The sequence below is a fragment of the Vidua chalybeata genome, chromosome 7, assembly GCF_026979565.1.
Source record: "Vidua chalybeata isolate OUT-0048 chromosome 7, bVidCha1 merged haplotype, whole genome shotgun sequence".
Lineage (NCBI taxonomy): Eukaryota > Metazoa > Chordata > Aves > Passeriformes > Viduidae > Vidua > Vidua chalybeata.
The window spans coordinates 3361656-3386831 of record NC_071536.1 but is presented as its reverse complement, the minus strand read 5'-3'; the positions used below and the strand labels follow the sequence as shown (position 1 = coordinate 3386831).

Sequence of the window (25176 nt, the reverse complement as noted above, 5' to 3'; positions counted from 1 at the left end):
AGTTGATCAGAAGTGCTCTGGCCTACCAGCTCTTTGGCCAAAGAACCAGACTTCTAAAAAACAGTAAATGTTGCTTGTTTAACCAAAAGATTGCAAACTATGGACAAATATCCATGGAAAACTTTTACCTTTAAGATGAGCACTGAAGACATCTAGAAGTGCTTCTGGTTTTCACCCCAAACCAGTTCACTTTTTTAATCTGGAAACAGTGCTGTGCTAATTCATGGGAACTCTAACACACTTGCCTTCTAGCACCAAGCACATTCCCTGGATGCCTTGCCATCATGTCTTTTCTTGGATGCAGACATTTCCCTGCATGCAGTGATTTCAGTTGTAGTTGAAGCAGCCAAGTTTACAGATTTCTGCCCCAAGGTTTGAATGCTCACTGGGCCTGCTGCAGAAACCACAGGTAAGCAATGAGGCACGTCAGGGTAATTTCACTTTCTGCTGCCTTCCAGTGGTATTCATTCCCTAGCTCAGATCTGCAGCAATGGGCTCATCATTAGAAGAATAATGGAGAGAATGTGACTCTCAGTCACTTTTTGAATCCCTGCATCGTGAGTTGGCTTGGCTTGGCATTTGTCCTGACTCTTAACATAAATTACAGCAGCCAGAGGCTTGGTTTAAATTCGTACCAAAGATGGCCAGGGCCTCACTCCAGGACTTAAACCAGACTCCTACACTCAAACCAGGTGTGAGGCCACAAGTGTTACAGAAACTTTTCCTATTCTAGCAGAGAAGTGTGTCCACCCTGCCTGGATGAGAATTATTGTCCCTCAAGCCAAGCCTGGCCTCAGCTGGGTGTCAAAGTACAGGGTGCTGAGGTTGTCTTGGAAAGGTTATCTCAGTGTTTAAAGGAGCAGGAATTGGTCCCATGACCTCGGCTAGGAAAGGTGGAAAATTGAAAATTCTCATCTGTGCTCCTTCAGAAAACTCAGAGAGTTAAATATAATGTAAAATTAAACATAGCAGAGTCAGGTCTAAATAGAAGCCTGAACTTCAGGTCCTGGCGCAGACAAATTAAAATGAGGGTGAGAACAGATCTGCATGGCTTTGATTGATCACTGACAGGAAAGGAATAACACAGGAATGCCTTCTTTAGTAATTTCATGGGGCAGAGGATGGATATTCAGCATGAGATGGGGAGAAAAAAAGGAGAACTTCTGGTGCAGGGACCCTCTGCTGGACTCTGGACTATGATAAGCCTCTGAGGGGCAGAAAGCTCGAGGACCTGACTGGATCAGCTGAGCAATCTGAGCAGTGGAAGCATTGGCAGCACAGCAGCAAGACCCATGTCAGAGTGAGAGACAAGTTATTACTGGAATCGGAAGCTCTGGAAAAGGTTGGGTTTGCACCATGTTTTTGTAAATTCTAACATCCCCTGCTGCAAAAAGCAGTGGTTATGATCCAAACCTCCAGCTCTTTCCAACAGTTACCATAGCTCAGAGGCTGCTGTTGGAGAAAGGAAGGATAACCCCACTGAGTTGTTGGGTGGAGTCATGCAGATTTGTGACACCCTTATTAATACTTTCCTCGTGCACAGTGCTTCCAGATATTCTTTGAAGATCCGTCTGCTAGGCCGTGTAGAGTGGGTCACCTCCAAGACACCATCCTTCACTTGCACATGTAAAAAAAAGAGCCATGCTGAGTACAGAGAAGGGCTCCTTCCTCGGGAAAGTTTGGGATCCACTCAGCAGTAGCACTGGCAACGAGCAGACGACAAGGAGGATGTGCTTGCCCTCAGTTAAGTTTGCAGTTCTGGGAAGGACGGTGAGGAACACTGTAAAAACTTAGGGGGTGTCTGCTGAGGGTTCACCCATTCCTGAGCTAGGTAATCACTCTGAATTTCAGAACTTCTCAGAGAGTCAGGATACCTCACAATGTACCAGTATGGATGGTACCAGTGTGGTGGATCAGAAGTAACTTGGGGCCGTTCTCAACGTCACTATTTGGTGGGTCCCCATCAACTGTGATGCAATTATTGACATGAAATGCCAGAAATGAGAGAACCTTGCCTATTTAGAACCAAAACCTGGAACTGAAAGACTTGCCAGCCTAGAGGGATGCCACAGTCCATCCTGCATCCAGGAGAGGCCAGAGGTAGGCGTGGAAGCTTCCAAGGCTATTTTGGCAGTGGCTGTCACCAGCTCTAAGCTGGTGCCTCTTCTCTGGTGGTTGGTGAAGGCCTATGGCTTCCATCAGGTGGGACTGGGGCTCTCACAGCCTCCTGTGCAGGCCAAGCCTGTGGATAACTCCTTTCCCCTGATTGCAGATTGAAAAGGGAATGTGATTCACCGAAGCTTGAAGTGCTGAGGGATTTTCCACTGATTTCAGCACCCAAAGCAGGAGGCAGGGCACACCCTGCTCAAGGAGGTCCTGCAGGGCAGAGACAGGGCAGAGACAGGGCAGCATGGCCACTCACTTCCTCCTCCACCACATTCCACTGGAAGCATAATCTCTGACCCTCTTAGAAACCTCTTGGAGCAGCTGATTGTACATGGTGAGAGTTCCTCTCCTGAGTCTACTGCTCTGCCCCACAGGATAGAAAAGATTGGAGGAAACAATGGGTGTTTTCCCATGTGGTGTTTTTGAAAAGGTTTTATTATTTCTCCCACTCTTCCAGTACAGATATGAGTCTGGATCAGAGCCAAACTTCCTTTTCTCCCTCTCTTTAACCACCCCCTCCCCATGAATTGCCATAGTCAGGAACTTCTCAGACATCAGTGACTCATCTTATGGGTCCTACTCTGATTACAAATGTTATTTGCAGTTGTTCCTGGATTGCTGTAATGGAAAGATTTGGACATGCCCTATGTAGTGCTCTTCATACAAGAGCATGTAATATTTCCAAAAAGTAGTTGATGTCTTTCCATTTAAATGGGAAATACAGAAAGAAGGGGGACCAGGATTGTGGCAACAAGGAGATGCCCAAAGCAAAATGTTTCTGGTAAGTATGACTCACAAGAGGCAAAATACTTCTCCTTAACTGCTGGCCAGCTGAGCAAGAAGAGAGAAAGAAGATAAACAGGACAACACAACAGCATCTCTGCAAAGTTTCCAGTCCTCCTGCCCAGTCTCTGAACACTAGTTTCCAAATGTCTTTCCCTCTTTTGCAGCTTATTGGCAAGGACAGCAGGTGCTTCAATAGGATCCTTTCATATTATATTTTCCAAGAAGGTATATTTTATTGGATTCTGTGGGATTAAAGTAAAATCCAAATAAAACTGAGAATAGTAACAGCTTAACTTGACTACAGCTCTGGTAATGATATCCTGATTGCCTGTAAGATCTTAGCAGCATCTGTCCTTCATTTTCTCTCCTAAACTACACACATATATTCACCTGAAACTTTTAACAATCAGGGGTTGCAAGTCCAGATTAGGCCAACAGTTCCTGGAGCTGGTTTCTTGTTTACCAGAGTGTGTTGTTGCTCAGGGCATCAGAGAAATGTGCAGAAAGCCCTTTATGAACCAGTTCTCAAGATATTCTGCTTCAGAAAAAGATTTCAGCCTGCAGTAGTTAAAGGTCAGCTTCAACCTGAATTATGCATTATAACTTTCCCGAGTGGCTCTGCTTGATTTAGATAACTCTGGATATAATTGTCATCCATAATTTCCTTCTATCCCTGCCAAGCTGTCAGGCTCGTGTTCCTCGGTGGCAGGGACTGGCCGTGCCCTGCAGGGAGAAATGGGCAGTTTCCCCACAGAAATGGGCACTAACTGCTAGAAATGAGTATCTTTTGTGCTCGAGGGAAGCTGGGAGCACTTCATTAATCCTGTGGGGGATGTTCCCAGTGCAGAGATGCTTGCAGAGGAAGATGAGGTTCATCCTACCTGTAGCTGTATCAGGATGCTTTGTGGAAAGCAGGGTAGTGCTACAGTGAGAAAAAAATACTCTCTCTGCTGCTCCCAACAACAGAGAGCAGCATTTTCTCTGAAAAAAATGCAGACAAGTGTTTTTCTACCACCATAAAAAAAAAAAAAAAAGATTTTCTGCTTGGTCTCCAGTACTGGCAACATCAGAAATACTTTTTCTTTTCTTCTTTTTTCTTTGTGGTTTTTTTTTTTTCCCCAGCATGACTGAGATAGCTCATGACATCTTAGAAATGTGGGTGCCAAAAATCCAAAGTTTTCTGAACTGTTCAGGGTGAGTTTCCACTGCACTTTTAGCCTGAGTTTGAACCCTGACTTCAGTCTCCCCACACAGCAAAGCCTCGTGGGGGTGGTTTGAGCCAAAGTGAATTCAGCAGGGGGTATAGATAAGAAAAGGATGTTTCACTCGAGTTAAAATCACCCACTCACAAGTACTGCTTGTTCCCACTTCCTTCCCACACATGGTTCTCCATAGTTGTGTTACACTTTAGGATGTTCACCTATACACCAGTGGAAAAAGGGCAGAAACACTTATTTTATTTTTATTTTCCTCCATATTGTAGATAATCAAAACCCAAGGATATGGGATATGGGACAGAGAGACTTTTTACTCAAAGTTTAAGTCAAATGGCAAATCATACAGATAGATATCATCATACTTGTGACATTAACTGATGTCTAAAGCTCAGTATAGAAGCTCAAAACAAAACTGGGTAGAAGTTTAGAAAAAAAAATATTATTGGTCGTGGTTTACCTTGATTTCTTTATTAGGGACCTTGGAACATGGTTTTTAAGAAGGAAGAGTTATCTGTAGGGATCTGCTTAGCAGAGATCAGATTGTGAGTGAATTTGGAAAGTTCACTGTCCAATATTAATTCCTGCATCATGGCTGCAAGGAAAAACAATGCAGCACTTCTGATGAGCCCTGCAGACACATAACCCTAGAGCAGAACTGTAGGCTGTGCTCATTTTAATGGCTCCTCATCCTGTATATAGCACAGGGGCAAATAATAAATTAATTAATTAGCATAGCCTGAGATTTTCTAAAATCTAAGCTAACGGGGCCAAAGTTCTCCCTAGGAAATATCCATGGTGCTCACCCCAGACATAAGTCAGAGTAAGAATGTGCAAATGTAGGATCATCTGGGTCTGTGGGACTTTGGGCAGATTCCTCCATTTTTTCTGGGCTTCAGCTTATCATCTAAATCATATTGCGTCCCTTTATATTTTATTCTCCTCCAAGCAAAATGGTTTTGCCTCTTTATAGTCCCCCCAGCCTATTAACATCAGGTCATGCGGTACTGTGCTAATAAAACTTGTAAATAAACAGTAATTTCTCTTGGAAGCATTTATAATGCTCGGTACATTCAAGGAATCATGGAAGTATAGATAAAATAAACATTTTCTTTGTAGCTAGTGGAACTTTAGCAGAGCTATCACTGTACTGACATTGATATCTCAACCATAATTTCCTTTTAAAGGAATACTTTCAAGCATCCCGTGGAGTGCAGTGGATTTCAAACATTTCAATATCTTTGAGGAACTGCAAATATTAAAATACACAGTTGTTGCTCTTTGCCTTGTGGCAGTATGAAAGACTTCAAATCATGGCAAAAGCAAAATATCCTAAATTAATCCTAAACACCACAGCCCTGAAAATGTTGAAACCGTCCTTTGCTGCTGCCTGTAATGCTGTGGTTTGATCCAGCAGAAAGGGCTTGTTTGCAGCCTCAGAAATTTATATTTTATATTTCTCTTTCGCAAGAGCAGGACATTGCCTTGTCTCATTCCTGCCTCAGTTATCTCATTTCTTGCTCTGAACTTGCATTGCTCAAGCTCCAGCCCCATTTGCTCCAGCTACGAAAGTTGCACAGATGAAGCAATACCAGGAGCAATGCAACTAAAAGCCTAAAAAAAGTTTTTAAAAGAAGCAAAAAAAAAAAGTAAGGTGAGAGGAAAGAGACTTGGGAGAAGGTTCAGAGCAACTCTGTGACACTGAAAGTCAGAAATTACAACATTCCCCATAGGGACAAGAAAGTTATAAAGAAAATTCTTTCTGCAGTTGAAGATTAGAGGAGACTACAGCAGTGACTGTAGGAGATAGCTGGTATCATCAGGAGATTTACAGGAATTAATTGCACCGAAGCAAGTTATTGCTAGTGGAAGTTACAGGGATCATCAGTTGTTTTTGGGAGACTTTCCCACCATCAGTCTTGTATGTGCACGGTGTGCATTTTTCTGCTGACAATTCAGGAACTACTAGGCTGGACCCAGCCTAGATTAAGCCTCTGCTGCAGAATTGAGCTTTAAAAGGGGCTGGTTTCAAGCTGAAGTATTGATATGGCCCCACCACTGCCAGGCTGAGCTCAGAACAGGGCACATGTCCTGGACAAAAATGGACTCGAGGGCAGATGGGCTTTAAAAGCAAATCTGCTGTAGCTCAGAATAGTGAGTTGATGTCCTGTGACAAAATGGTATTTTCCAAGTGGTTAGAAGTAGGAGCAGGCACATTATAGTCTCCCTGAGGTTTGTTTTTCCCCTTGAAGCTGGAATTTCAGCCTGACATATGTCTGAGTTCGTGGTCTTTGAGATGACACAAATGAATATGTAGCACCTGCAGGCACAGAGAAATCTTGTGATCAGTGATTTAGCTTGGGGAGAAAGCTGCAAGCAGCTGAAGCAGTGGTCAGAAAGGTGAGCTCAGTTCAGCTGCCATTTAGGATGTCTCAAGTGTCCCTGCAGGGCATCATATGGAAAATCAGAAGTGTTTGTCCCTTGCAATGCATCAAGCAGCCAAGCTTGTAGAAACACCTGGAATCCAGGCAGAGAAAGCACCAGGAAACACAGTTGCAAATGTAACCCTGACCACAGAACGTGACTGTGTAGACCCACACTGCCCTGCTCCATGTGAGCTGTAACTGTCCAGCTTGGAGACTGGTCACACCAAAACCTTTCCATGTATCTCTCTGGTAGCCTCGAAATTGGGATGTGCTAAGTGGTGTTAAAAGATGATAATAAAGTTTGCTTTAATTTCACCCCATCACATGTGATAGGGCAGGAAGCAGAGCCTGGCTGCCCAGGGGTTACTGCCCAGGGATTAGGGATTACTCCCAAACTGTGGAGCAGGCCAATAATCTGACTCTTCCCAAACTGCTTCTGTGTCTCTGACATCACTTTTTCCATGCTGAAAAGCCAGCAGTCTTACTCTTAGCAGAAATGCTTTCTCCCTTTAGTGCAGTCTCCTTTGTGATGCAGAAAGGATAACAAGCATCAAGTTTTCTTTCCATGCAGAGCAGAGGGAGGGAACTTACATCTCACTGTACAGTTAGCAGCAAAACTGGAGTTTGGGGACTCTTTTCCCTTTCAGGGACTGTTTGTTTGGTGTACAGTGCAGTGTGTCTGACAAACATGAAACAGCATGTAGCCCCATTTCTAGCTTTGTCCAGAAAAATAAATAATTCCATGAACTGTGGTACCCTGATTTCATCCCAGCTCTTGCTGTTGGTACAAAACACCAATCTGCTGCCCTAAAAAAAGCCTCTCTTGCAAAAAGGAGACATCGAGTGTTTCAGTTGCATCTGAATGATGAAGTGTTACAACTCTTTACCAAAGCAAGCCTTCAAAGGCTTTAGCTGATCAGATAAACATTCCACAAACATTTCTGCTGGGGCTGCAAAATCTTTTGTCTCCAGTGTGCCTCAACCCCAGAGAAGAAATAAGGACAGCAGATGATGCTGAGGAGATGTCTGCAGCACTTCCTGATTGCTGCAGACGAAACGCACATCAGGATTCCCCCCTTCCTTCTCTTGAAATTAATGCTGATCTGACACAATGCTTTCTCTTTTCCTCACCCTAATCTGCTATGGCCTCTTGAAATAAAGCTTAAAATCAGAGTAGTCCAAGCTCCTGGCCTCCAGCAGATCAATACTCCTGCCCAGCCTGGTTCAGACTTACTGAGGGTGCCCTCGATCCCCTTGTCTGGGTTGTCAGTAAAGGTATTAAAGAGAATTGGCCCAAGACTGAGCCCTGCTGAGCAGTCACCAGCTGGGTGTAACTCTCTGGGCTCAGTCATCCAGACATGTTTTTACTCAGAGAACAGTGCACCCATCCAAGCCATGAGCCGTCCCAAAGAGAAAGAGCTACTTGCAAATACAAGCGTTGTTTGTAGGCGAGTTGGGCCTCCAGGGGCCTCTCCTTAGCCCTGTCACATCTGCGAAGCAGCCTGGGAAACATCAGCAAATTGTGTGAGCAGCAGATCTCCCTGTAAACACACCAAGCCAACTTTGGAGCTCCCCAAACTCTGCTTGCTGGCCCAGGAAAAACACGTGAGCTCCTGCAATTCAGGAATCCCTCCAGTTGCCTGTTCTCTTGATGGGTTTGTCAGTGTTGCAGCACCGTGACTCTGAGGCTGGGGAGTACCTGCTAAAATTCCCTCTAATCTAAAGAGATTAGACCCTGGCAGGAAGAGGAAGCTGTGGGTGCTGGCCACTGTGTTGATGTGTGTGCTGAGGTTTAAGCCACCCTGAAAATCCGAGCCACTGTTTTCCAAGCTAAAAGCTAAGGTGTCATAGCTTATATTATTTATAAATAGTATTACTGCACATTCTGGAGGGGGAAGAGCAGGATGTATATATTGTGTGAACCTGAGGTTCAGAGGTTTGGCTCCTATTCCACATTTGGGCAGCAGCAACTCTTTTGGAAGACCTTGTTTTGCACTCAGGAGCTCAAAGAAAGAACTGGACAGGGAAGAGCTGGTAGCAGATTGACACTCCATGGAGCTCATGAGCAATCAAGATATTTACATTTGGTGCACTAGCAAGGAGAAGGGAATATGCCAAGTAATGAGCCAAGGAGACAGGTGATTCACTTGCTTAAGCAGCAGCAGGCCTGTGCAGGAGTCTTTCTGTTTTCTCTTTTCTCTTTCCTTACACACCAGATTTTGCCATGGGTGAACTTAGAGCTGGCCAAAGCATTTGCAAATTCTCACTCTGCAAAGTGCCAGCATTTTTGCAGGTCTGTATATTTCCAACTCCCAACTCTGCTTGCAAAACGTATCCATCCTACACCAGCATGTGATTTTAGCTCTGTAGTAGATACTGATGACTCTGGCAAGTCAGGCTGCTCACTTGAGTCAGGCTGGGGGATAAGATGTTGCAAGCATCTTGAAACACAGGCTTTTCCCTTAGGATTTCAGTCATTCCCCAGGACTGACACTCATAAACAAAATGATATCTGGGATCAATGCTGGTCTCTAGATTATGGCCCTCTGTCTGCAAATACTTTCACCAATGTTTATCCCTGAGCACAGGGCTGGTCCCATCAGTGTCAAGCTGTTTAATCTGAGGAGGCAGAGGGAGAGGAGTGGTCAAAGGGATGCAATTCCCTCGGCCTCACTACCTACCAGAATGGCAGGAGGCCAAGCTTCCAGTCTGCATCCAACGTGTCAGCAGGTGATGGAAAGCCTAAATTGTGGGCTGGCCAGGCTTTGTCCCAGAGCATCTGAGGGGCCTGAGGAGTTCACTGCACAGAACCTGTAGGTGTGTGTTGGAGCCTGCAGCCAAGGCACAGGGCCCTTCTAAACACTGATTTCTTTTGGCCAGGGTTTTACCCACTGGCCTTGCTTCAGTGAAGTAGTGAAGCCAGCATATACCCTTACTTGGCCTGCAGGTTCTCATGAATAATAATAATAATAATATCTTAGTAAAGAACATTCATGATCAATTTAAATAATTGTCTTTTCTCCCTGTATGTCATTACAATTACTTATGTCTGTTAAATATATCAGATTATCCCAGACACTTATTTAATTTTAATAGCAGTAAGAGAAAAAGAGGATGGTTCAAACCTCTCCAAATAACAGGAATGTCTTTCTCCTGTATTTGTCTATTCTGCATTTTCAGCAGGCAATACAATGCAAAGGAGCCTGATAGGTTCAGGAGCACATATTACTTGTAAATACAAACCGCTTGCCTCTGAATCTCAGATGAGGGTGCTGGTTGTAAATGTGCTGGTTGTAAATGTGTCATTGCAATTTCAGAAACAGGAAACAGATGTATTCTGCATTGCAGCCCTCTGTGGTTTGGAATGGGGAGGTGGGAAGGGTGTGATGACCAAAGTCAGAGATATGCTGTGAAATAAAGGGTTATTAACTCCTAGATTAATAAATAACACTTGTCACTGCCATGCTTTCCTCTGTGGGCCTCAGTGTGCTTTGCAAGCAGCAGCTGATGCACTGATCCCTCTGCATCTGATCTGATCTGTGATAGGGATGTGAAAACTGTGATGTGGTGATTCCAGCTCTCAGGTTCCCAGCACTAGATTAAATATGATGACAGCAGGATGCAGAACAAGGTGATTCCGTGTAAAATCATTTTTCTAGATCAGAAATGTTCTAAAAATGCTGCTGGGTGAGCTCCATGTTGGTAAATGTTATGCTGTGATAGGAATTGTGTGGGTTCTGGCATATGTAAAAGCAGGATGTGAGACTAAATTCTACTTCATACAGTCTAGGTAATTTTAACAGAAAAGGGGTTAAATCAAGACAAATGCAACAACAAAGATCTGGTTCCAGTTACCATGAAACCAAGGCCTGCAGGACCTGGACCTGGAAAACAGAGGTGATGATGTGCAGTCCCTGCTTCCTGCAACTGCACTCATAAAAGCAGTTTGCAGCCACCCAAGGACAGCTGCTGAACTGCTCTCACTTCGAGATTGCTCCTGGGTGGCCTTGGGCTGGGCTTTGTCTGTGTTTTCAGGGTTAGCTGATCAAATTGCACTGCCTGGCCCTCCCGCTGGGGACAAAATTTATCCTGGCAAAGGATCTCCAGCTGGAGTACACACTCAGGTGCACTGCTGAGTACAGCAGAGCTGCCAGGCTTAGCAGGTACATGGAGCTGTCTTGTGTTTGCTGCCCACCCCTCTGCTCGAAGCCTGTCCAAATTGCAAAGTGACACAGGTGATGAAATGAAGGCCTTTTGCCTCAAAAGGGCACCTGATTAAAGATGCACCTGCCTGGCTGTTTGCCTCATCCCTCTGGCAGAGGTCACCTCTCCAGAGCCACACTGGCAGGAGACAGAATGTGCTCGTGTGCATTTCTGGGGTGGTGAGGCTGTGCTGTCCCTGCTGCCTGCCATGAGTTCTGCTGCTCTACTGGCCAAGGGTACAAGAGAGGAGACACGAGAGGTGTGTCTGCATGGAGGCTTCTGGGTCACAGCTGCCTCAGAGTTCAGAGTGCAGCAGGAGCTGCTGTTCTCCTGCCTCCACAGCTCCAGGGTCTCCCAGCTCCCTCTGAGGACAGGGCTTAGCAGGCAATCCAGGAGCCTGAGCTCATCTTCAGGGACCATTGCTGAGAGACAGGAGCACCTAAATCCACCTCCTTTTTGAAAACAGTGGTATAACTCTGGAAACAGCAGGCTCAAAACTCAGGGGAGCCATGTGCCATGCCAAGCCTTCCCTCCATGTACACAACTCTCTGCTTCTCACAGCACGGCCACTATTTATGCTGAAAACTGTTCTCACTTACATCTGAGCTCTGTGGGATAGCAGGGACACAAATGGATCTGAACCTTATTTCTGACAGGCTAAATTTCCGACAGATTGGCACCTTTCCTTTCCTAGCAGTTCACTGGACTTTGTTTAAATCCCCTGATTTGTTTCTGCTGTTAGACTCAAATTTTCAGGTCTGCTCTGAAAAGCAAAGCCATGAGTGAGACGATGGGAAAATAAACAGAACTCTGTGAGGAAGAGATTTTACCTGGGCTTGGAACACAAGAACTTGACCTGACTTTGACCTCTCCAGCTCAGACAGCGTGTGGGGAAAGTGAGGTCAGGCAGTGCTGAGTGGGCAGAGGTGGGCACCACTCACTGCCACTGGGGCACAGACAGGGAAATTGGCACATTGAGCTGTTTTCTTCCGTGGTGCCAGGCGACAGAAAGTGGGGAATAAGTTGTTGCAACGTAGGATAGCGGAAACAGATGCGCTCTGTGCCCTGCCATGGCCAGCCGGGGCTGCAATCGGCCAGGGCTCGGGAAGGGTGGGAGCTGTGAGATGCCCAAGCACCAGAGCAGGGCAGCTGAGGTCACCAGGGTGGATTTCAGGGCTGGCTTGTGTTGAAACATGATGTGGTATTGCTGTGAGAATATGAAATACAGCCATACTTGGAGCATTTGTTGGGCTGTTGCTAGGCAAACGTTTCAAAAGCAATAATATCTTGCAAACTAATTCCTTCTTTTTCTCCTTTTTTCTTTTTTTTTTTTCCTGAGGCCCTTAATATATTCTCCATGATTTTTATCATCATATCAATTCTTCACAGTTGCTGTGACTGAGCAGTTATCAATTTCTCAACTTCACAAATCATTCATGAGTTAATTTTCCAAATATTCATCCAGTTATTTGATGCACTATATTTCAATACATGGCCACACTGATTCCTGAGGCACAGGAGTTGTTTTTTTCTGCATGAAAACAGGCTCAAGGAAATCACTTTTCACAGTTGTATTGCTGGTATGAATTTTGCTCTGTGTGGGGGTTGGAAACCCTTACTTCTTAGACATTATTAAAGAAAGTGCAGTCTGTTCTTCACACTAAAAGAATAAATAAAATGTAAGTGCTTTAAATTAAACACATCGGATCAAAGCTATTTACTTTATAAGATTACACTAAGTGAATTTGAGCTACTTGTCAAATACCACGATTATGGCCATGGAATGGTAGAAATAAAGCTGGATTCAGCCTTTGCCCTTTGTCCTGTGACATCCCACTGCCCACACTGATTCTCTGTTTGCCAATCGTGCTCTCATGGATGATCTCCCTGGTGTTCTCCCAGGCTAGGCAGGAATGTGGGGCCAAGGCAATGAGAGACACTTCCATCTTCATTTTAGGCATCTACCTGGCATATTTCTCATTTGCCCTGAATGACTTCTCTGGGATTACAGCCATGGAACATCCCTGGAGCTCTAAACCCTGCATGCTGACACCCAGATGGTGACGCACTCTGCTGTATCCAGAGGCCTCATGGCATGTCACCAGCCCTCCCTGTCCAGTTTGTCCATCCTAGGAAAGATCAGAGGCACCTAAGCCTGGTTTCCCAAGAGCTGGAGGTGAGGTCGCCCCTGGCACAAACACCAGAGCAGAGATCACAAAATCCCAGAATAGTTTGGGTCTTCAAAGGTCATTCAGTCCCACCCCCTGCAGTGAGCAGGGACATTTTACATTAGGTCAGGTTGCTGAGAGCTCTGTCCAGCCTGACCTTGGACACTTGCAGGGATGGGACAGCCACAGCTTCTCTGGGCAAGCTGTGCCAGGGCCTCAGCACCTCATTGTTAAAAACTTCTTCCTTATATCTAATCTAAACTGATCCTCCTTCAGTTTAGAACCATCCCCCTTGGTCCCAGAGCAAGAGGCCCTGCTAAAAAGTCCATCTCCATTTCTCTTACAGGCCCCTTTTAAGAGCTGAAAGGCCACAGTGAGGTCTCCTTTTCCTTTTCCAGGCTGAATATTGCCAATTGTCCCAGCTTTTCCTCATAGCAGGGGTGCTCCATCCCTCTGATCATTTCTGTGACCTCCTCTGGACTCTGCTGGGGATCCCAGAAGTGAATGCAGTGCTCCTGGTGGTTCTCCTGCCTTACTCAGACCAGGAGCAAGGAGAAGGATGCACATCCCTTCCTGGGCTCCCCAATAAAACACTGGTGCTCACTGTTGGATGCTTAGCTACAAAAATTAGCAGCCAGTTTCTTGGTTTTGACTCCTGCTGTGGATTTGATTTGATCAGTATCAGCAGAGGATTTCAGCCCAGATTTGTATTTGTCAATCAGCATTCTCTGTGTCTGGTTTCTTGCCCTCTCTCCCACCATCCAGAAACAATCAGCTCATCCCCAAAGAGTGCATGGGATACACTTGACAGCACATGACTTTGCTCCACAAATTGCTTTCTCCATCTTGCTCCCAATTTTCCCAGAGCACTTTGGGTGCATTTTATTTCCTCAAGGGTCACAGAGAAATCTACACTGTCACACACACACAAACACACATGCACAAAAAAAAAAAGGTGGTCTTGAATGAATTAGTCTTTGTATCTCAGCTGGAAAACTATAATTTGAACCATTCCACTGAAGCAATGAAATAATATATGCAAAGTGCCTGAGAGGAGCCCAGCTTGGAGGCTTCTAGTGGAAAAAGAAAGTTCAGATAGACAAAAAAAAACCTGGCATGAAGGAGAATGTCATGAGATCAGCCCTTAGAATATGCTGAGGAAGACAGAAAATGACTGAACAAATCTAAGTAATTTGGGTAGCAGTTTGCATTTATTAAGTTCTGGCTCATCAGAGGTACCAAATTAGGCAAGTGCACAAGTGCTGTGTTTATCGTGTGCTCCTAATGAGCATCCTCGACTTGAGGAGCTCCACTTAAACAAACAGAGGCAGCCGGGGGGTGGCGGGGCGGTAATGAGGTGTGAGAGGAATGCGTGCAGAATTCAGCCCCTCTCTGGCTAACGATCAAGCCATTAGTCCCACAAGAAATTCCCTAACAGCGTGCAGGAAAGATAGGATACACCGTGTTGTCCAAGCAGCCTCAACCACGTGCTGCCTGCAGAGAGCCCAGACCCGAGCCCAGCTCCCACCGGAGCCACAGTCGTGGCTCTGCCCGGATGGCTCCAAGATGGAAGCAAAAGAGGGCTTGGTCACAAGATCTCACACATTTTTAAAGGTTTTAGTCTATTTGCATACAGGAGTTAGCTGTCCAATTAATAGCTTCAAATTATGAAGTTGCATTCTCCTTGCTCGCTTGCCCACCCTCTTCTTTTCATGTTGTTTATGGTTTGGGCTTGAAGTTTGAAGAGATTGTCCTTGAGTCTCCAGCTAGAATAGAATTGTTTTGTCTTCACCACCCTGTGAAAAGATCCCAGTAACACCTAATATAAAGCTAAAAGCTGCACACCAAAACAGAACAGAAAAGCTTAAAACCTAAGGTATCACTTCCATGGAGAAATCCAGGATTCCTGGGGGTGCAGGATTTGCTGGTGATGTGAACCAGGCCTGTCTTTGCCTCCTTCCACACAGACTTGCTTCCTGCATTAGACTTCTGTTCTTCAAGTGCTTTGTCTGGTCTAATCAGGCTGCTCGACACGAGGGGAATGCTCTGATATTTAGCATGGAAATCCCAAGTGGCATTTTTATCAATTCCTTCTCACTGCACGCTCCAACTGCAGCCGACAGCCATGAGCAGCAAACTCATTTGAAATCATCCCAGGAAAGGAAAATATAAACAAACCAGGAGTAGCTCTCATATGCAAAGAGAGGCCATTTTTCATTAAATTCAGCTTTTCCCATCTCCCAAATAGTAAATTCACATATTCCCTCTTAAAACCCAGGGGACAGGTAAACAGGCATTTATCCTGGCTAGGGACTCATTTTGGATACCAGGATTTGATACTTGTCTTTAGTACCTCGATGGGTGTGTCTCTGCACTGTGGTTGTTGCCATTTTACAGAAAGATTAGTTGACTTCTCCCTCATCTGCATCTTGTACTAGGTTTATGAAATCCTGAGCTTTTCAACACATTTTTCTCAACAAATACATTAGTTTCTAATGAGGGATTATCAATGTTTTTAAATTAAAAGGTAATTTTGTCTTCTGTTAAGAGCTTTCTAAATTTATTTCAATAAGCCTTAAAGTTATATGCGCACATCTCTTAATCATTCCTGTTATTCTTGCCTGCCTTTTCTTCTTCTTTTCCATTTAAGTTTGGATTCATCAGTAATATCCCTGTTATCTCACTAGTGATCCCTTTGCCAGAGATGCTCCTTCTCTGATGCACACAGTAACTATGTCCAATTTATTATGGCTGTCTTGCCTTTCTGTTTTATAAATCCATGTCTCAGAGGACAACCTTCACCCCAATCCCCGCTCTCAAATTGTATTTCTTCCACGGAATATCTGCAGTTTGGATCACTCTCCCTCCCTGGCATTCCCTACCCTGAACTGAATCTTGTTTCACTGTTTCCTCCTCATATTTCTGAGTGCTCAGTGCAATACGGATGTTGGCTGCGTGTCTCAAAGTCATTTCAGATGTGAATGTACTCACTCCTTTTGATTCTCAAGGAATTAATGATGTTGTTAAATAAAACCAGACACCGACTTTAATCTTTTTACTGCTCCCCTCCGTATCTCTGCTTTTCAATATGGAGCAGCTACTATTTCTTCTTGTCCCATGGATCTTCCATCAGTGTGCTCTCTGGATGAAGGGTTTCCCATCTTCTCCACTCTAAATGTCTCTTGAGACATCATGCTAAAATTTTGATTCCCTTCACTGCAACATCACCCTCCAGTCGTCCAGAACATATTTGTCCATGTCCAAGCCAGGGCTGTGGTTTATTTGGTGCGATGAATTCTCTTCCTGTGTACGTGTGAATATGCAAAGACCATGCAGGTCTAAAAATGACCATGCAGGCTTAGCACTCCTGCTGTTCCTCATTCCTAGGACTGTTTGTCTCCTGAACTATAATCTGCCCTCAAGGATACAGCTAATGCGGGTTCCTCCTTCCCACATAATCTCCTCTCTGTTTGTGGAGACAGCAAGAGACACGGGCTGCCCTGTTGGGCTGTCTCTCATCCACAGAGAGCAGGGCAGGTTGATCTTGGCAGTGTTTCCCAGGACTTTGCTCAGACCACCTTGCAATGACTCAGGCTCCGGCCGTTCCCTCGGAGAGCTGATGTCCCATCTGGCAGATTGCACAGCCAGGACTCACTTCTGGCCCCTGGCTCCATCTTTGTTCATTTCATCCCTTTCATCCAGGTGCCACATCCCATTTCCCTAACTTTCAACTTGACTGATGCCTCCAGCACCTCTGGGACGAGCTGTCTGCAGTTTCAGGCTTCACAAGTCCTCAGAAAATACTTGTATTTAAAAAGTACTGTGTACTCATCATCTTCTCTCTGGATGAATGAAAGCTGCTGAGTGCCTGGCACATGGGAATCATGGTCTGGTCTAGGGACTTAAGTATGGACTTTGAGCTCTGACCTCTAGTTCTGAAAGTTTAGCTTGGGATGTAGGACTGCAAAAGGATTCACTGAAAGAGTTGTCAGTATGCACACATAGAATAAGAGAATCACAGAGTGGTTTGGATTGGAAAGGACCTTAAAGCTTATCCAGTCTCACCCTCTGCCATGGGCAGGGACATCTTCCACTATCCCAGGGTGCTCCAAGCCCCATCCAACTTGGCCTTGGACACTGTCAGGGATTATGGAGCAGGCACAGCTTATGTGTGCCAGGGCCTCCCCATCCTCACAGGGAACAATTTCTTGCAAATCTCTCATCTAACCCTCCTCTCTGTCAGTTTGATCATCTGTTTGTCATTTATATCTTGTACCAAGCTCAACCTGAAGGGGCATCTTTCTTTATCTCCACTTCTTCTGGCAGGTTAGAACACACCGCTATTGCCACTGTACATTCATTTCTCCCACAGGCAGCAAAGTGGGAACAGCTCTGGAGCAGACATTTATTCTGCAGTTGATAGAGCCCAGGCACTTTGATATGTGGAGCAATATTGGAGCAGCAGTTTGAGGTGGCACCTCTGCCCTTGACTTAGTAACTGAAGCAGTGATGACCCCACCTGGCTTGTTCTGCTGCCCCAGTTTATGGTTCTGTAAGAAGGGCTGTGGTATCTGTGAGCTGTGGCCATGCAAATATATCCCAGCATACAGTGATTTCTTTTCAATGCAAATGGATGTCACCTAATTCTCACAAGGTTTCAAGATGCATCATAATTCTGTTTGAATGGAAGACCTGCAGGGTCAAAATCCTATTCCCATGAAAGTGAATGGGAATTTTTCTCCTGGCTTTCATGGAATCCAGATCTGGCAAGCCATGAAAGCAGATCTGTCATGTTTCTTTCTCTACTATGTTACAGTGATTTTTTATTTTTTTTTTCCTGGGAATCAGATTAGTGAATTCTCATTTGACTGAATATCTCTCCGAGGTACCTCAGCGAGACTGGAACATTTCCTGTGGCTGTTGTATCCACTTCAATATCCTTCAAAGTGAGTGTCACAGCCCTGAACCATTGAAACAGGCTTTTCTTTCACAGCAGCAGAACAGCAAACCAGCCTGGATAAGATGAGAGGGACACCATAAATATTACATAGGGTCTGAGGCATTTGCTGTAAATACTGCAGGAACTATTCCAGCTTCCCACTGGGAGAGATTTCTTGGGAATAGAAAACTCTCTGGAGTTTGTAATAACTTCTGAAGCAATATTGAGATTTTTAACATTCCATATTACACAACAGGAAGCAGAATTTTAATGGAAACACTACACACAGTTGCCTTTAATAGGAAACAGAGTCTATACAGTGGTGGGGAAATATGTAAAATAATATTCCCCTTTCTTTTAATTTTTTAAAAAAATACCAGTGATTTTAGCTATTTTTTTGTTTACTGAACCCTTTATACTGCTGGATTCAAGAAAAAGCTGTGCAAGGTGAGGCATGGCAGTCAGAAGGACAACGTGTACTCTGCAGGCTACCTGGATCCTCCCTCCAGTCCTCTCAGCTCACGAGAACAGGCTGTCACACCAATGCCTTCAGGCTTCAACTTTGGGTTTGCAGGCGTTGTTTGTAGACGGGGCTTTGAGCTGGCTCTAGATCCAGGTGTTTTCCAAAGCCAGCAGGACCTGCACATGAAGTTCCTTCACATGAAAGGACCTTCAGGCTGCAGCAAGCTGGGTTTCCTCTTGACCCCCTCGTGGAATGGGGGTGTTAGAAACTTCAGACTTCAAGTTGGTAGCATCAGCTTTTGTTCACTTTTGTGAGTGTGGGATGCAACAGCCTGACTGGGAATTGCAAGCACAACATAAAGGGAATGGGATGTAGGATCTTACTTCACTGAGGCCTGGCTTAGGCTTGTGCTGCTGCAGAGGGGTTGTGTGGCATAAATGTTTTTCCTGACTTTCAGCTGAGAGAAATTCCTTCCAACTGATGTTGCTTTTTCATACAAACCACAGGGTACATGATCTTGAGTTGAACCCAGCCCTTTCGCTTTAAGGTGATTTGTGGCTGTTTCTTGGGTCTGAGCAAAGAATGGGGCTTGAACTTCTCCTTGCCCACAAGCAAGTGGCTGGTGAGTAACACTTGTGAGTAAGCCTCATCAGATGTCTGTGCAAAGGAACCTTTCCCCCACCCAGTCTGAAACATGTACAGAGTGACCAAAGATCCTGTGGAAGCAGGCAGGCAGGAGGGCTCGAGCAAGCCTTGGCACCAGAGCTCACCTCTGACTGCAGGGAAGCTCTGACCGGAATCCGGACTCCTTGCCTCACCCTTGTTTCATTTCCAAATTTAAATGTGGGATAATGTTTATAGTAAATAGAGGTCACCTCCACGTCTGGGAAGGAATTTCATCTCTGTGCACTACTGTGCTTTCAGGAGAGCTCAGTTTTAATAGCAAGTCTTTTATTTACAAGTGGTTGGAAGTGGGGGGGTTTAATAAATGAGTAATCAATGGGTAGCACCCAGCTTGCTGTTGGTAGTGTATCATTTTCCTGTCTGTAACGTGCTCAAGGAGCTCTATTGAGCATTTATGAACTCTGTGCATCACTCAGGAATCAGACTGTGCTGTGAAGTGCACTCGACTGCTGCAGACACTGCTGAGAGGGCAAAGACAAGAGCCCATGAATTAAAGGAAATCTCATTCCTGGGAATTGCATCAGGTCCTGGCTGGTTTAGGATCACACTGTGGGACCACAGTGGGAAAAGGGGCCCTTCAGCCTCTCCCAGAAAGGGTGGGACAAACAGAAACTTCATCCTGGAAGTTTGCATGGCCATCCCTACAGTCTGGTACTTTTTGCTTGTGTTTGTAGAAATTTCCAGGCAGAACTGTTGTGAATAATAACTAAGCTGACACTGAAATCTGGTTGTGAGCTACTGAAGGAAGCTTTTTCCCTCTGTGCCAGAGGGTTGTGTGTTGAGCTCAGATACAGACAAATCCTTACCAGATCCCTCTGGAATAAACTTGGAGGGGCAGAGCTGTAGCAGAGGGAAGACTGTTTCCAGCTGAAAAGCTGATTGTAAAAACTATGCTAGAGTGGGAAGCAGCTCTGTTGCTGGGGTCAGGACCTTGCAGCTGCCTCCATGCTGTTTTCCCTTCAAAGTGAAGCTGCTTCCTTGCCCAGAGTTGCAGGAATCCTGTGTTCACCTGCTCCTCCTGCACCTGAGCTTTGGAGCAATGGCCAGCACAACTGGGCCAAGGGTTCCAGAGCTGAGAGGGGACACAGCCCCAGGCACAGCCAGCAGGGATGGGGAGGGCTGGGAGCTCTCCTGTCATCTCCTTTTGCTCTGCCCTGGGCCCTGGGAAGGGGAGCTGATGACAGGTCAGGCCTTTCACCTGGCTCCTGCTCACGTTCCTTCCTGCAGGCCATGTGGAGCTCAGCTCCTGCATTTGTGTGCCCTTGGGAGAGGCAGATTTCCTTTGCAGAGCTCTCCTGGCCCTCAGCACATCACTAAGTCTTTCCACAGCTGCCCACCTCAGTTCCCCCACGCCGGGAATTCTGCAGGATCACTCAGCTCGTGCCTCTCTCACCCCTCCCGAAGGGATGCTGAGCCTGAGGTCTGCCCATTACCTGTAAAAGAGATCAAAGAAAGCTCCTGGTTACAAAAGTAGATTCCTGGTTAGTGGCTTCTGGCCTTTCCCATTTCTGGGACTGCTGTTCATTTCTGTTTGTGATTTTGAGCGAGTCTGGACAATTTTGGCAGGTTTGGTGTCAGAAGTTTCTAATCTGGAGTTGTCTGAAAAAAAAAAAAAAAAAGGATCTGGATGTATTTTTGCCTTTCCATGACTGAAAGCTGCTGTAAGTCCCAGAAAGGCTTTTCCAATGTTAAATAACATTTTGTGGCTTCTGTTCTGAGGCATATTTAAAAGGCTTGGTTTTCCTGAGGTGGATAATAAGGTGAAAATTGTCTCTTATTATAATTTCTCAAGTCTAGCTCTCCTCCCAGTTAGCACCAGAACAGTCCTCCCTGCTCCTGAGCATTAAATTCAACTGCTGAGGCTTGTTAAAAACTCCAGCTTTAGCTTCCTGCTTAAACTGTAATTTTAGATCCTCAGTGGGTGTAAATAGACACAAATACACAAAGCAGCTCTGCTGAGTGACATTCCCTGGCAATAAAGCTCAAACATTTAATTCCTTCTCTTCACCTCTGATGCTTGTTTCAGTCACACAGACTGGGACACTGGGAAGGATTTTGGAACTTAACCACCTGCAAAAACCTATAGCTCTTCTTCTTCTGTGGAAGCTGACCTGTAGGTTTACTGGTTAAATCCACATATGAAATAATGGGAACTTTGAGCAGACCTTCAATGTCATTTTACATCACAATTTGCAAGAATACAAAAGTCTACCAACTAATGTGGTGACCCACCAGAAACTCCCACTGGGAGTTTGTCATTCCTTCTCCATGAATTTATGTGTACAGTGCTTAGAGGAGGATGCTTTTTCTCAGTGGGCTGGAGTTTTTCCTGGGGTTTTTATTTGGTTTTGGTTTTGGTTTTGGGGTTTTTTTAAGAGGAGAGTAATTATAACCAGCAAATGCTTTTGGAGTTAAAGGGGAAATCATCTTTGATAAGCCTGTCTGGAATGACTCAGCTCAGTGTTGGGGATATGTAGTGCAAAGCCATGGATATAGATGGGGTTTTCAGCCATTTCCCAAGGGATAACTGCTTCCCACATGGCCCTGAGAGCTCTTTCATCCCTCACCCTGGACAAGGGCCATGCTCAGCCCCTGGGGACGAGTGGGGGACACTGGAGTCTGTTAATCCACGTACACACTCACGTGTCAGTGCCCATGGGCATACCCACTTCAGCACAGAGCAAGGGTATTGTAAATGCAGGTGAACCCGGTGGGAAGAAATGCTGATGTGTGACTCCAGTTCAGAAGGCTGAATGATTTATTTATTATAACTATACTACAATACATTAATATACTATTTAAATGAGATACTAAAACTACATACCTACTTTTTCTAACTACCATATCTAACAACTCGTGACCCTCTCTGAGAGTCCAGACACAGTGGATTGGATTGGCCATCAGGCTCAAACAATCCTCACCAGAATCCAATCAAGCAATCACCCCAGGTAAACAATTCTCCAAACACATTCCACATGGGAAAAACAAGGAGCAGAAATAGAAATTGTTTTCTCTTTCTTCTCTCTGTGCTCCTCTATGAAAAATCCTGAGAGAGAAGAATGTGCCTGCCACACAAGGGAAGGGTGCAGCCATCATGGGATCAGCAGGGCATATTGGCTCCATGTTCATGGGCACCATCCCGAGAGCTGATTCCCCTGCTCAGCTCCTGCAGAAGGGTTGGGCATTGCTCATCAAGCATTCTCATAGAGTCCCAGAGTGGTTTGGGTTGGAAGGGACATTAAAACTCAGCTCTGCCATGGGCAAGGACACCTTCCTCTATCCCACGTTGCTCCAAGCCCCATCCAGCCTGGCCTGGAACAATTCCAGGGATCCAGGGGCAGCCACAGCTTCTCTGGGCAACCTGTGCGAGGACATCACCACCCTCAAAGGGAAGAATTCTTCCCCAATATCTGATCTAATCCTCCCAGTGGGGCGCCATTCCCCCTTGCATTGTCACTCCAGGCCCTTGTAAGTTTTCTCTCTTCACGTTTCTTGTCAGCTCCTCAGGCACTGGAAGGCCACAATTAGGTCACCCCAAATCCTTCTCCAGCATGAAAAATCCCAATTCTCCCAGCCTTTCTGCAGAGCTGCTCCATCCCTCTGATCATCTTCATGGCTCTTCTGTGGACTCACTCCAACGTGTCCATGTCTTTCCTGTGCTGGAGACCCCAGACCTTTGCCTCATCCCCCTGGAGCTCTGTCTTTAGCAGCCCTGTGCAGCCCCCAGCCACTGCAGCCAATACATGCACAAAGCAGCTGGTCAGAATGTTTGGTCAAGGCTTTGCTTTTCTCCTCCCCTGTGAAAACTGGCTTTTAAACAAACTACTTCCCATGGAGAAATTTCCTTTTGCATGGACATTCCTGGAGGAGGAGGGGATGCCCAAAAAGTTGAATTGTCTGTGGAGGATACAAACATCTGATGGTGCTTAAATAGAGGGAAATGACCCCAAACACATCCATTTTCACTGAATTTGAGTGCCTGGGTGTGTTTTCTCACAGCAGCACTGTATGATTCACCTTAAGTGGTTTCTATGACTGGTAAGTCCTTTCCTAGGGGCCTGCTCTGCACTGGCTGCTCAGGACATGAATTCCCAGCCTTGTCATCCCTACCCCTTCCCAACCCTTAAATCCCTCTTGGAGCAGAGTCTGAGGGGATTGTCCACATCGGGCTGGACTTATAGGAAGCAAGCAAGAAAGGAGGGGGGATATTTTCACATTCCTTTGAAACATACGTTTGGAAAATTTCCCCAGGAAAGAAAAGTGCTTACGCAGCTTTAGTTACTGTACATGTGCTTTGGATTGTGTGAAACCCTATCTGCTTTTCCTCAGCAGAGTCCTGATCCCCACAGGAGAGAGGCAGAGCCAGCACTGGTGACTTGTTGCAGATCTCCTTCCAGATTCCACGGGCAAGGAGTGCCCCCACCAGCTGCCTCTGCCGGCTCAGGTGGGTGGGAGGAAGAGGAGGAGGTGTTCCTTCTTGGGCTCAGGCCCAAAGAACTTCTGAAAGCAAAATATCTGAGATACAAAGACTTTGCCAGGAAAGATGGATGTGGATTCAAATGCCTCAGATATTTTATCAGGAGGTGATTCTGAAGTGTTCTCCTACTCCACATCTTGATTCTGCTTGTGCAGTTGGATAATCCCTGTCTGGGGCAGAGCATGCTTGGGATGAAAACCCCAGGACAAAGCCCCCTAACAGCTCAGCTAAACTGCAGGGCAGAGAAGGACTGATCAAATGCTCAGAGCTTGATGTGATTAGTCTCAAGTCCTCAGTTCAGATTGCATCCCCTGTGCTGAATTTTCTGGGGCTAAATGCTCAGACAGCTTCCCTTGCCTTTCCTGGAGACGAGGGGATTCTCTCCTCCTCTGTGCACATGTGTGTCTCCAAAGAGTCTGGGGGAAGAAACAGTTGTGGGAATGTGTGTGGGCAGCCACACTGGAGAAAACAGACAAAATGACACCTCTTAGTCACTCCTGACAGGATCCAAGGGGGAAGTCACCTGTGAGAGGACAAAAATCCCTTGCTGCTGTAATGGAAACGTGGTGCTGGAGAGAGTAGGAGGCTGCTTCCAGGAGATGACTGGGCTGACATTGGTTTCCACTGCTGCTGCCCATGGAAATGTGTGTCCCCACAGGGGCTCGGCATGTATGTGAGGAGGAGGAGGAGAGGAGACAGTGCCTTGAGAGGGGGAAAGGCAGGGGGAGCATTGGGAATGTGAATATCACAAAAACAAATCTGTTCATAATTACAGCCCGGCAGTGCTGCTGGCAGTCACTGCTTTTGGGGCTGGATCCTCTTCCTAAACAGACATCTCAGCTCTCCTAGACTCATCTTGGATGAAAACTGGGCAGGGTTGGCTAGAACAGCAACCTGGGGGTAGCTTCCAGTCTCCTGAATCAGCATTTTGAAAGCCAGACGTGCTGAGTTACCCCCCTTTCCTCCCCCCAGGCCTGTGTGTATATAGACAGCCATAAAACACACATATAGCTCTGTGTTAGTACACACTCCTGCCTCTGGGAAATGTCAGCCAAGATATTATTCAAAGATTGCTCAGCCTGCTTCAAATGCTGCTAGGCTTCAGAAATTACACCCCACTCCAGGAATGGGCAAGAACTGACACAAGGCAGCAACAACCAAAAATTTCCCAGCTGTTGTGTCTGGCCTTTTCAAAACAGGAATTTCTTGGTACAGAGCCTGAAACCTTACTCTTTCCATTTGACATTGCTGGAGGGAGGGCACCAGCACTAAAAGGATGTATGAGAAAGGATTTGTTGTCAGCAAGGTGCTTGTAACAACAACATTTTTTTTTTTTAAATACCTAACTATGGACAGGCATTAGGAGGATGGAAGTAACCCTGGCTTGGTCTGTTTTTCTTCCCAGGCCTGTCTGCACGGAGATCCACTTGCAAGGAACACATTGTGCTCCAGAGCCCAATGGCCCTACAACACCAGGGAAGACAGCTCCTAGCCCTTGGTGGGTAAATCAAGTTGGCTGCAGTCAGGGCCAAAGAAACACGATGCAGAACAGGATGATTTCAGGAGAGCCCCACAGGATAAGAAGGTATGATGTTCTCTTGGCCTGGTTTACCTGAGTTTTCTCTGGGGACATCAATTCTCAAAGGCTGG

General features: G+C 45.8%; 1 protein-coding gene across 4 annotated transcripts in view; it reads left to right on the top strand.

Annotated features, from left to right (window-relative positions):
- LOC128791059 (putative methyltransferase DDB_G0268948) overlaps positions 1 to 25176 on the top strand; it is a 171555-nt gene that overhangs the window by 80690 nt on the left and 65689 nt on the right. For 2 of the 4 annotated variants that reach the window (XM_053948406.1, XM_053948402.1), the window contains exons 2-3: positions 23382 to 23493; positions 24932 to 25111. The gene's annotated coding sequence lies outside the window, so the exon portion shown is untranslated. Of the gene's footprint in view, positions 1 to 23378; positions 23494 to 24931; positions 25112 to 25176 lie in introns of those variants that run through there. The other 2 variants (XM_053948403.1, XM_053948404.1) reach the window with 2 other exon arrangements.